This window comes from Gossypium hirsutum, chromosome D12, assembly GCF_007990345.1.
Source record: "Gossypium hirsutum isolate 1008001.06 chromosome D12, Gossypium_hirsutum_v2.1, whole genome shotgun sequence".
Lineage (NCBI taxonomy): Eukaryota > Viridiplantae > Streptophyta > Magnoliopsida > Malvales > Malvaceae > Gossypium > Gossypium hirsutum.
In genome coordinates, this window is record NC_053448.1 from 44,183,500 (window position 1) to 44,197,689 (window position 14,190).

A 14,190-nucleotide genomic window follows, 5' to 3' on the forward strand; every position below is an offset into this window, starting at 1 on the left:
CGGTCTAATACAATGGTGTACGACATTTACGACTGTATAAAGCCTCGTAGGGTTCCATTTTGATGCTAGACTAAAAACTATTATTATATGAAAATTCAATCAAAGGAAAGTATCGTTCATGTACCTTTAAACTCGAGAATGCAACATCTCAACATATCTTTGAGTATCTGAATGATTCATTCGGACTAACCATCTGTTTGCAGGTGAAAAGTTGTGCTAAAGTGCAGTTTTGTTCCCAAAGCATTTAGTAGTTTCTTCCAAAACCATGATGTAAATCTCGGGCCTCTGTCCGAAACTATCGAAATAGGTACAGCAGGCAACCTCACAATCTGTGAAACATATATCTCAGCTAGCTGATCAAGAGAATATTCTGTGCGAACCGAAAGAAAATGTGTCAATTTAGTCAATCTATCCACTACAACCCAAATAGCATCTCTCTTGTTCGGTGTTGACGGTCAACTAGATACAATCCATCGTGACTCTGTCCCATTTCCATTCAGGTATCATGATCGGCTGAAGCAACCCTGAAGGTACTTGATGTTCGGCTTTTACTTGCTGACATATTAAACACTTCGAAAAAAAGTCAGAAATGTCTCGCTTCATACCGTGCCAGCAATAGTGTTGTTTAAGATCATTAAACATTTTCGTGCTACCTGGATGAGTGGATAATCGACTACTGTGAGCTTCATTCAAGATCATCTGAATTAACTCTAAATTTTTTGGAACACATAATTGGTTTTTGTACCTCAAGCAATCCTCAGCATCAACTAGAAACTCTGAATCAACGTTTAAGTCACACTGAGCCCGTTTTGCAATTAATTCCTCATCGGCTTTCTGAGCCTCACAAATCTATTAAACAAATAGCGGTTTTGCTTTCAACTCAGCTATTATCATACCATCATCAGACATAACTAAATGAGTGTTCAATGCATGCAAAGCAAACAATGATTTTTTACTCAGTGCATCAGCAACAACATTAGCTTTTCCTGGATGATAATCAATCATCAGATCGTAATCCTTAAGCAACTCTAACCATTGACGCTGTCTCAGATTCAGGTCTTTCTGTGTCATCAAATATTTCAAACTCTTATGATCGGAGTAAACATGACATTTCTCGCCGAACAGGTAATGACGCCATATCTTCAACGCAAATACAATAGCTGCCAACTCTAAATCATGTGTTGGATAATTCTTTTCGTGCGATTTCAGTTGTCTCGAAGCATAAGCTATGACCTGACCTTCCTGCATCAATACACAACCCATACCATTTAAAGATGCATCACTGTAAATAACAAATTCTTTTCCCGATTTTGGCTGGATCAATACTGGAGCTTCAGTCAATAAGGCTTTCAACTGGTCGAAGGTTTTCTAACACTTTTTGAACCACTCAAATTTAACATCTTTCTGCAACAATTTCGTCATCAGAGTCGCAATCATAGAAAAACCTTTCACAAATCTTCTATAGTAACCAGCTAATCCCAGAAAACTTCAAACTTCAGAGACAATTTTTAGAGGTTTCCAATCAAGTATAGCTAAAACTTTACTTGGATCAACCCTAATACCAGATACTGATACAACATGACCCAGGAAACCGACTTTACGTAACCAGAACTCACATTTACTGAACTTTGCATACAACTGTTTATCTCGTAAAGTCTGTAACACGTCTCAAATGTTCGGCATGCTCGGTCTCATCACGGGAGTAGATCAAAATATCATCTATGAACACTACTACAAACCGATCTAGATAGTGTCTAAAAATCTGATTCATCAAATCCATGAAAATTGCAGGTGTATTAGTAAGTCCAAAAGGCATGAGCAGAAACTCATAATGTCCATATCTCGTTCTGAAAGCAGTCTTTGGCACATCAAATTCTTTAACTCGCAACTGATAATAGCTTGACCTCAGATCTATCTTACTAAACACAGTGGCCCCTTTCAACTGATCAAACAAATCATCAATCCATGGCACCGGATACTTATTCTTTATGGTCACATTATTGAGTTGTCTGTAATCAATACACATTCTCATTGTCCCATCTTTCTTTTTCACAAACAAAACTGGTGCGCCCCAAGGGGAGAAACTCGGTCTCCCGAAACCCTTATCTGTCATTTCTTGCAACTGAGCTTTCAATTCTTTTAATTCTGTAGGTGCCATTCTATACAGAGCTATGGATATCGGAGTCGTCCCTCGTACTAACTCAATCCCAAATTCTACCTCTCTAATCGGCGGCAACCCTGGAAACTTTTCAAGAAACACATCCGGATATTCACACACAACTGGTACTGATTCAATCTTCTTGTCAGTCACTTTACTATCAATCACATATGCAAAGTAAGCTTGGCAGCCCTTTCTCACATACTTCTCAGCTAACATCGAATATATCACAGCAGGTAAACCATTCAAATCATTAGATTCAACCCGAATAATCTTATTATTCTGACATCTCAAATCAATAGTCTTCCTTTTACAATTTACAACAGCATCGTGTAAAGTCAACTAGTCCATACCCAGAATAATATCAAACTCGTCGAATGGCAACAACATTAAATCAGCCGGAAAACATCAATCTCGAAACATTAACGGACAATTCTTACACACTTTGTCAACCAAAACACACCGGCCTAGGGGGTTTGATACTCTAATGAAAAACTCAGTAGACTCAACAGGCAGAGTCTTACTGGATACTAAAGTCCCACACACATATGAATGAGTCGAACCAGGATCAATCAATGCAATAACATTAGTATCATAAAGAGTGAAAGCACCAGTAATAACATCAGGGAAGAAGCCTCCTCTCGAGCACGGATGACATATGCTCTGGCAGGTGCATGAGCTTCAGATCAAACTATCGTGTCCTTTGTCCCTCTCTGACTACTACTTACATTACCTGTATACTTGGGTGGTCTACCTCGTACTGACACATTACTCGGTCTGGTACTTTGTATTGTGTTTTGCTCGGCCACCATCGGACACTCTCGAATAAAATGATCCTTTGATCCACACTTAAAGTAAAACCGATCATGCAATCTGCAATCTCCTAGATGCCATTTACCACAATGCTTGCACTCCGATCTATTTTGTCGAACATTACCAACACTAGCAACTGAAGTAACTTGTGAACTCACAGGAGGTCGATCTCGATCCCTTCTAGAAAACCCTGCAGTAGCTTTAGATCGACCGTGATCTTCTCTGAATTTCTATGAAGTCGACTGAAATGATTTACTGAATGTTCTTTTACGAGAATCGCTAGCTTCAAAGTCAGCCTTTCTCTTCTCTTTTTCGAGTTCTTCAGCTTTGCAAGCTCGTTCAACAAGTACCACAAACTCTTTTATCTCAAGTATACCAACTAACAGTTTAATGTCTTCATTCAGCCCATCTTCAAATCTCCTACACATAATAGCTTCAATCGACACACACTCTCGGGCATATCTGCTAAGTCGCACAAATTCTCACTCATATTTAGTAACAGTCATACGACTCTGTTTAAGTTCAAGAAATTCTTTACATTTCTGATCAATGAATCTCTGACTGATATATTTCTTGCGAAACTCCGTCTGAAAAAAATCCTAGATGACATGCTCTTTCGGTACAACTGACACTAAAGTATTCCACCAATGGTAGACAAAGTCACGTAACAAGGATATGGCACATTTCAAACATTCTTCGGGTGTACATGACATTCTTCAAATACACGGATAGTGTTATCAAGCCAAAATTCAGCCCGCTCAGCATCATCATTAACTGTAGCCTTAAATTCTTCAGCCCCGTATTTTTTAATTTTATCAACAGGGGGCTTACTTAACCTTATCGGATCAATCATCGGAGGTATCAAAGGTATCGAAGACGGATTATTTTGAAGTGGGGGTTGTTGCACAACCAGATTGGTTCTAATATATTGAGTAAACCATTCATTCATCATTTGGTAGAAGACTTGTTTAACCTCCCCCTCTTGGCTACTCGAGCTAGGTCGGGACTTAACTGGCACTCCCTATTGTGTGGCAATAGGCGCTATACTTTCAACGTCATCAGCTACAGCACGACTCAGATCCATTACTATACGAAAACATATTTTCAGATGTCAAAAATTATCACACTATCGGAATATAAAATATGACAAGTATAGCTAGACTCACAGGCGCTACGTTAGTCCTATAACTGACTAAACGTTAGCTCTGATACCAATTAAATGTAACACCCCTAACCCTTGTCCATCGCTGAATTTGGGGTTAAGATGCATTACTAATCAAACAAAAATCAAAACAGACATCCAGTATAAAATAAGTATAATATATAAATTCTACTTCGACTATTTTAAATAGAACATAAGATTTCAATCCAGTTAAACTATAAGAAAATAAGCCATATTCGTATAGCTATTAAGTACATATACTATACATCAAAGTACGACTTTCAAAATATTATCCAGCCTATACATGCCATAAGTTAAAATTTTCAACATTTCAATACCGAGATTGTAGATAGAGTGATGATCTTGCTGACGATCCCCGAGCTTGTAACTTGTTCTTTAAGTCTATAAAACAGAGAGACGTAAACAAACAAAGTAAGCTTTTTTAGCTTAGTAAGCCTATAGCATAACTAAAATACTTATAAAAAAATCATATAATTCCTTTAGTAAATTTGTTGAGATCACAAATATCCAATATAATTACTATTCAAATATTAATATCTTAAGTCATTTTGTTGATATCTAAAGAATGTATATTTAACTAATACATATAAACGAACATATGTATATACATTATATGCATATAACCGAGTTATCAACATTCTCATTAATTGCATATATTGATTGCTAGTGTACTTATCGATTGCACTTTATCGAATGCATATATATTATTCAAATACATATGCCAAAATCATATATTTATACTTATCAACCACATGTACCGAATGCACATATATATATACTTATAATCCACACATGTCGAATCCATACACATATGTATATGTCCAACAATTTCATGATAACCAATATATATATTCACTAAACACAAAGATTCAAATGTTTATATGCTCATCAAAAACAAATAAACAGATGTTCATATATGTATCCAATATAAATAACCAAATCATATATATACCCAATGTATATAATCACTTAATTTAAACAGATTCATCGGCACTTAGCCTGCTAGGCTTAAAGCCTGATTCAAATCACCGGCACTTAGCCTGCTAGGCTTCTAGCCTAATTCAGTTCACTGCCACTTAGCTTGCTAGGCTTTAAGCCTGAATTGATTCACTGGCAATTACCTGCTAGGCGCTGAGCCTGAATACTCAATTCACATAAGATATAATTCATTTTCGAACTATATACGTATACAAAATCCATGCATAAAGATTCAACTTAAAATTCATAACTTATATCTTTGATACACATAGTTATATAAAGTTCAATCACCAATTCCAAACTTGATAATTCAATGATTCAACCGAATACATTTATATATAACTTTAAACTATAGATTCAACTGCTACTATCATAATATTTAACTTATTTTATACTTAAATAATATACATTTAACATTCGAACATATTAAAATAATCTAAGCTAACAATTTCATACTTTTGATACAATGCAAATCTTAAACATATATATACATATACATTTGACCTCATATATCAATATATAATTCCATGCCTAATTTCGATACAAGAAATTATACCTGTACGTACATATATATATTCAAATTTATCATGTACTTATATAAATTCATACTTAATTTCATAACAAGAATTTATACATGTATAATGTATAATCGAACCTCATACACTTAAATAGTAACATATCTAAATTCAATGCAGAAACATACACATGTATATTTGCATGCTTAATCGAATTTATCATATACTTTTATAACATACATATCATAAATCAAATCCAAAAGTTTACCATGTATATACATATAAATTCATTCGAACCTTTTGTATATATTTATGATATCTATACCTTTGATTAAATCAATAATTTATACATGTATATACATACGTGAATTTGAATATTGTATATACATATGAAACCCTCATACTTCAACCATGTTCAAGAACATTTATATATATACTTATATACCTTTCATACTTTAACCATTTGCAAAAATTTATATAAGTATAAACTTATTTGTTCGAACATTAGAAATACTTATATATAATTCATTTATACTTTAAATTTATTAAATCAATTGATAACACTCTAGAATAACGTATTTTTATGTATTAATTATGTATTTATTTTGAGTATGATCCTGCTAATTTGAGCTATTTATGATCTTTTATCTTATAGGGACTAAATTTGAGGCAAAAGCAAAATTAAGAGCCAAAAGCGTGAATTTAGAGATAAAATGGGCCAATGTGCGAGACAAGGAAAAGTCGGTGCCAAAAGTGCAAGCATGGAGGACACAAGGGTTGGAATGCAAAAAGAAGAGATTTTATTCTATTAAACTCTATTTTAATTATATTAGGATAATTAATATTGAGATAATTATTAAAGATTATTTTTAGGATTTTATTTTATTTATCTTTATTTATCTTCAATTAAATGTATTTATCTTTTAGGAATTTAAGTAGGATTAGACTATCTCCCCTAGCACTATAAATAGGGGGTGAAATGACTCAAAAGTGATCGATCTTTTTTTGGAAAACACTCTCTCCCCCAAAGTCTAGGCTTTTGTTCTTCTCATACTTCTTTTCAATAAAATTTCCATTTTTGTTTGATTTATTTTCTTTTCCACAACAACCATGAGCAACTAAACCCATTTAGCTGAAGGTTGTCGATATTCCTGAAAAATGGTTCTTGAGGCTTAGAGTCTGTACTTAGCCTCCTCACCGAGTATTCATCATTTCTCCGCACTACGGGACTGACGCTTCTGTCCATGTCCCTTAAGAAGTAAGCTGTTCGCTTTGTATGTTTTGGTAAGGTTGCACAGTCGGTTTGTTAGCTTACTGCGTCAGAGGTTGGCGAGCCCAAGAGACAAAATGGCGTGGGATTCACCATTGAGAAGCGTTGATCTAACATAAGACGATCCCACAGAAGTAATTGTTGGCTAGAGTTAGGTTCTACCAAATCGTAAGTCTAAATCCTTGGAGCTGGTGGTTGTAGGCGTCCTCTTCCACTATAACTGGTTTATTCGATTTGGGAAGGATCATCTAAAAGTCGAGGATTGAACCCAAGGCGAAACGAGACAACTGGAGGCTAGAATCTCCCATAAGAATTTCCTTTCTCTCAACTCTATTTTTAATTTCTCGAATTTTCGATTCAATATTCTTAATTCTGTTTTTATTTTATTTTTTCATTTCCAGATGCAAACTTTTAATTCTGTTATTTTCTTATTTTTTTATTTTTTCCAGAGCGCAGGTTTTCTTGGGCAAGATTCTGCTGAGATTTCACAGAACAAGATATTGTGCAAATCCAGTCCCTGAGGATTCGACCCACCTTCCCTTTTACTATTCTTTTTCATTATTTATTAGGGTTAGGATATTTTTGGTGCTTTCAACGACCGCATCATCAATATACTTTAAATTATAGTTCAGCAGAAATACAATACATATACATACATATATACTAATTTAATAACATTTAATAGCTAATAGACTTAACTCGAACAGTGAAAAATCGAAACCAAACAATTAGTCGACGACTTTAGCTTTTCCTCGATCCAACTCCAATTTCTTTGGTTCATGATCTAAACATATTCAAAATGAGCTATTTTAAATATTATTATATTCAATTTTGTCCAAAAATACATAAATGGGCAAATTACCATTTTCCCCTGATATTTACACTTTTTACAATTTAGTCCCTATTGCATAAAACAAAAAATACACAAAATTTGCCACACCATACAAGGGCCGAATATTCTTAGTGCTCATACAAGTCCACACATTTCATTTATTTCACATTTTAGTCCCTCAAAAATTTAATTTCACAATTTAGCCCTAATTACTCAATTTCACAAAAAATTCAAATACAAAACATGTTAATCTTTCACATATCTTTCATATTTCACCATTAACTAACAAAAAGCTCAAGCAATCATCTCTCAAAATCACCATCAATTTCTAAAATTAAAGCATGAGTTTCATAGAACACGAAGTAATGATCACAAAAACGGAAAATTTTTTAAAAACCGAACAAAAACGAACCTTGAATCAAGCTCCCTAATGGCCGGAACCTAACTTGGATGTTTCTCCCTTTTCTTTTCTCAATTTCGGCTTGAGGAAGATGAAAACTAACCAATTTTTATGTCTTTTAATTAAAGTATATTATATAATATATATCTATTTACCTATTTAACCTTATTTACATAATTTATAATATAAAATCATTAAGGTTAATTTAGTACATAACCATCCACTATCAATATAGTGGGTTAATTACACTTTTAAGCCTCCTAATTAAAAAGACATCAACAAATAGATACTTTTAAATTAAATCCTTAAGTTTTCATTTTACGAAATCAAGCCCTTTTTATCAAATTGAGTACTCAAACGATCAAATTTTCATACGAAATTTTCACACACTGTAATTTGCATACTGAAAATACTAAAAATAATTTTAAAATATTTTTTTGACTCAGATTTGTGGTCCCGAAACCACTTTGTCCAATTAGGATCAAAATCGAGCTGTTACATTTTTAACATATCTGGCTCTTTGAGTTTGAGTTGGTAATAACCCGATCGAAGATCAATCATAGAAAACATGGTTGCTCCTTTCAACTGATCAAATTAATCATCAATACGTGGAAACGAATAATTGTTCTTTATGGTCACTTTATTCAGTTTTCAGTAATCAATACACAATCTTAGGGTTTCATTTTTCTTTTTCACAAATAACATTGGAGCATCCCAAGGTGATACATTTGATCAAACAAATCCTCAGTCTAACAATTCTTGTAATTGTGGCTTCAGTCTTTCAATTTCGTTGGAGTCATTCTATAAGGTTCAATAGAGATCAGAGCTGTTCCTGGTGTTATATCAATAACAAATTTGAACCTTTGTGTCAAGTAGTAACCATGACAATTCTTTAGGAAACACATCAGTGAATTCTTTAACTGTCAGAACTTGTTCTATTTTTTACTCCGGCACTCTAGTATCCAAAATATAGGATAGATACGCTTCACAACCTTTGTAACACCCCAAAATTTCTAATTTTGTTATTGTAAAAATATGACACAACTATGTATCTGCTTTAGTGGTTAAGTGTTCTGGGTGAGTAAGAGGTCCCAAGTTTAAGCCTTCGCTTGGGAAAATTTTGGTATTTTGAATGAATTAGGCCTTACTCTTGTTTAGTAGGCTTTTATTTGATTGTTGGGTAAATTACATCAAAATGGGCTTGCTAGTTTGGTGGTTAAATGGTGTGTTATTATGGTGGAAGTATTGTGTTCGAATCCCTATACAGGCAAGGGTATTATTTTTGGCTCAAATTTCGGGATAGAGTTGTGTAATAGGGGGATTCTGAGTAGTGGATGTGTAGTGAGAATTAGGGGAGAAGATTAAGGGATTTTGGGGGTTATCGAGATTTTATTTTATTTTTTTCCCATAACTAAATTTTGACTTTCTTTTCTAAAAAAAAATCTACCGTCTATTGTTCTCCCTCTCCTCTTGCCAAAATTCTTTGATTTTTTCCATCTTTCTCTTCTTTTTCTTCTTCTTGATTTTTCTCAAATCCATTTATTTTTCTTCGTTTTCGCATGCGGTTAGTGCTCGCTTAGTTTCGGTAACTGTTTCTTTTCATTTCTGTCATGAATCTCTTAGAGACTGAAGTGGTAATGTTTTTGCTCTGCGATTTGGGTGTAGGGGAAGGCCCGGACTGGTGAATTAAATTTTATTGTCTTAACAATAGTTAAATGAAGGGTTATCGTTGGTGGTAAGTTGGGTTTCTGTTCGTTCTTGGTTGTCAATTTGATTTTAAATCTGTTAAATTGATGTTGAGTATCTTAATTATATGCTTTGGAGTGCTTGGGGACTGTTTTAGCATCAAACAAAACCAAGTGTGTACCCAAAACTCAAAAATAAGGGATTCGGAGAAAAGCTAAAATTGCTTACTGTTTGGACAGCAGCAGTAGACTAACTTTGAAAAATCGCCATAAATTGTGGAAATCGAATTAGAGAATTAATGAAATATAGAATTAAAGCTTATTGAGTCTTGTTTCTCATAGAATAAATAGTGTAAGTAATGGAATTGTAAATCGTGAGATATAATAAAATTTGTGAGACAAGGTCAGAATGAATTCGGGTTCCCCTGTTTTGACTTTAGAAAATTATCAAAAATTGGAGAAAAATAATTAGGGGTTAAAATTATCAATGAGTTTATTTTCAATATAAACAAATAGAGACATCATTCAAATTTTGTATTATGATATAATTAATTTTTAGAAAAGAAGGGTCGAAGCTATTGGACAACAGAACCGAGGTAAGTTTAAGGATTTTACTGTACTTATTGGCTGAACCAAAAATTCTGAAAATTTTATGGTAGAAAGGTATTTGAGTCTAGTTTCAAAGAAATCAAGTAGAACTTAATTCAGAATTCTGTATCTCAAGATATAAATAATTTAGTAATAGTGACTCAAGTTGATAGCTTCAAAGGAACATATAAGTAGAGAGTGAAAACCTATATGAATAATTAACTAGCACGGATTACATTAAAAACGGATCATGCGGCTAAGGCCAATTTGGGCCTAGTGGGTCACATGGGTGTGTGAGCCCATTTTTCTAAAAAGTTTTGTAAGGTTGCACGGGTCACCCAAGTCAACTGTGGACCTACTGTAGGGTCGGTAAGCTTTACTTAGACCCCTTTTTGTGTGATCTGTCTGTCTGATTACTATACCGAGCATGACTTATGATATCTGAATGTATGTGCTATTAATTGCATAATGGCATGACATATTTTGTATATTGCATTACATCGGGGTGGGTTGATGATATTTGAAGAAAGTGTCTGAAAGACTATTAAGTTTGTTATTTGGCAGCTCAGCTGCAACCTTCTAATTATGTGCCGCATTTTAGCATAGCATAGTGTGTAGGGATGGGTGGGTTGATTTAATCCCCACATGGTGTGTAAGTTGGACGGAGATGGTGTATAGTAGCTGGTGGGTAGGATTCTAATTTACTGTATCTGTATTCTGTATTTGATATGGGCCAAGGCCCTAATGTATTTTTGAGACTGTATCTGAACGGGTTAAGGCCCAAACTGATTCTGTGATGGGCACAGGCCCCAGACTGTATCTAACTGAATTCGGTTGATTATCTGTATGCATGATTTATGTGGGGATTACACACTGAGTCTGCGAAAACTCACCTTTTCTCTGTTTAATTTGTACAGGTAATCTCCAGACTTGACGGGTCGATGCAGCGATGGACTTGACGTTGGCCAAACATAAATTTTAGACTATTTTCCATTAATGCCTAGAATTTATTACTTATTTTGGGTTTTTGATGTATCTTTTGGACTATAGACTGGTTGGCTTTAAATTTTGAACTTTATACTGTTTTTATGGATTTTTTTAAAAATTGCAACTCCACAAAACACAGATTTTTTTGTAAAAACTAAGGTTTTTCGTAAATAGGAACGATTTTCCCTAAATTAATTGGTTACAAAGGCTTCCGTTAAGAGACAAGTTTTAAAGCAAATCAACTACTTTTTTTTTCGAATTAAATGAAAGCTAACTTACTGTAACGGTTTATAAACTTGACAATCTTATCTTCAAATCCCTTTCCATGTGACATCGTCAGATTCGACCATAACGTCTAGGCTGGGTTTGGGGTGTTGCAACCTTTTTATCAGTTCTCAACCAGACATTAGTGATAATATATTGGTCAAACAATTAGATCTATCTGCCCTAACGTTTACCAATTCACCATTTTTACTTCTTATTGATATTCTTTTCTGTCTAAAGTTGACTACAACATCATGCAGAGTTAACCAGTCCATATCGAGAATAATATCAAACTCGCCAAACGACAACAACATCAAATTAGCTGGAAACTCACGAGTCTGAATTCTCACTTGACAGTCTTTAGATATTTTATTAACAATGACACAATGACCTAATGGGTTTGTTATTCTAACATTGAATTCGATCAACTCTACTGACATATTACTTTCAGGTACAAATGCAATGTATATGTAAGATTGTGTTGATTCAAGATCAATCAAAGCATGTACAATAACATCAAAAGGAATAAAATGTACCAGATATGACATTAAGAGTATCAACTTCTTCTCTGGCCCGTATCGTATAAGCTCTCGCAGGTGAACAAGCTTCAGATCTTACTGTCATGTCTTTGGTTCTGCTTCAACTGGCTTCAACATTAATACCAGTTACCGGTCTCCTACCCCTCGTTAGAGTTAACACTAGCGTTACACTCTGTTCTTTACTTTAATATGGCCTATTTGAAATGTCGTCTTAAATGGTTTTTAGAGCCACATAGAAAATAGACTCCACTTTTCAGTCCACATTCACCCTCGTGAATTCTTCCACAATGTCCATAGGCTACTGTGTAGTCTGCGATCGCATAGTATTCAAACTCGGTCCATCTTTTCTGAAAATATCTGATGGAGTAAAAAATCAACTTTGAACATCTCTCGAATTTTTAGATGTAGAAGTCGGAAAAGATCTGGTCGTAGTCTATTTTTTTGGAATATAAAATCTTGTATTTGTCTTGCTTCATCTAGTTATGCATGTCCTCTATTTACTAAACCCTCTCAGATAGGAAAATAGACTCTTTTAATTCTAGGGCTCCCACTAGCATACGTATATCTTCATTCAGTCCCTACTCAAAATGGGTACACATTTCAACTTCGGTAGGCACAATCTCTCTGGCATACTTACTGATACAGATGAATTCTCGTTCATACTCATCCATAAACATGTCTCCCTATTTTAGTTCCATAAATTCTCTTTTTTTCTTCTTGAGATACAATTGGCTGACATATATCTTTTTGAACTCGATTTGGAAGAAATCTCAATTTACTTGGTCTTTTGGAATTATATATATTAGATTCATCCAACACTTGTATGTTTCTTCTTTCAATAGAGATACAACACATTTCAAATAGTCCTCTAGGGTACACTTCAATTCATCTAGAACCTTCAAAGTAGTTTCTAGCCAATACTCAACTCTCGTTGGATCGTCATCTTTATTGCCTTGAAAATTTTTTCCCCACATTTATGAATTTTATCGATCAGAGGTCGATTAAAAATTACCAAATTAGGATTTTGAGGGCGAGGGGGTGCCACAGGAGGCACAATCAAAAGAGGAGGGTGCATTTGGGATTATGAAGTTAAAAGGGTAGCTCCTGTGAACTATGTTAACCATTGGTTCATCATCTGAAAAATGTATATCTTGCCTCATTCTCAAGCCCTTGCAGATCAAGTAGAATATTAATAACTCTCTGATTGGAAGCAAGAACGTTACTATTGACTTCATTTGATACGACACGGTTAGATTTGACCGACATGGTTTATCTATACGAAAATAGAGTTAATTTGGACCAGAGGGCATCACACTATCGCAAATTATTATGCCCTGTACTTCTAGGCTTAACACGCACTACGTTTTAGTCTTAAAATCCACTCAATCTTAGATCTGATACCACCAAATAAAACACCTTTCACCCAAACTGATCTCCAGGTTTGAGCTATAGGATTCTACATTTGTTGTCGGAGCAACTATCGTAAAATAAACAGAAAAATTCATTCAAACATACTGTAAGAGCCCATTTTTTCCTGGGCCCATACCAACAAAATAAAAAATAAAAACAGTTTAGTTACAAGCCCAAACCCAATAGGCCCAAAAATTAGAAAAACCCACAAAACTTAAAAAATTTTTCAGCCAAAGGAAACCCTAGGTGCGCCGCACCTAGGTCTGCCCATGGCCGCCGCATGCCTTGCAGCTGTAGCCTCGCACGCCTCTGCCGCCGCCTGTATCCACGTGTCTAACATCTGCAAAACGAAGAACAACATGCAACAATGAATAATCCAAATAGCAAGACGACAAAAAATAGAGATTAACAGTTGTAATCGGCTATAAAAAGGCCAAAGATCCTCATTGTAATTTTCTTCTTCCTCTCTTTTCACGAACAGAAGAGAAATAAAAAAAAGTAATATTTCAATGTGATATTTCATTTTTTAGATCTAGTGTTTCATTTTTTAATTTCTTTTTATCTACGA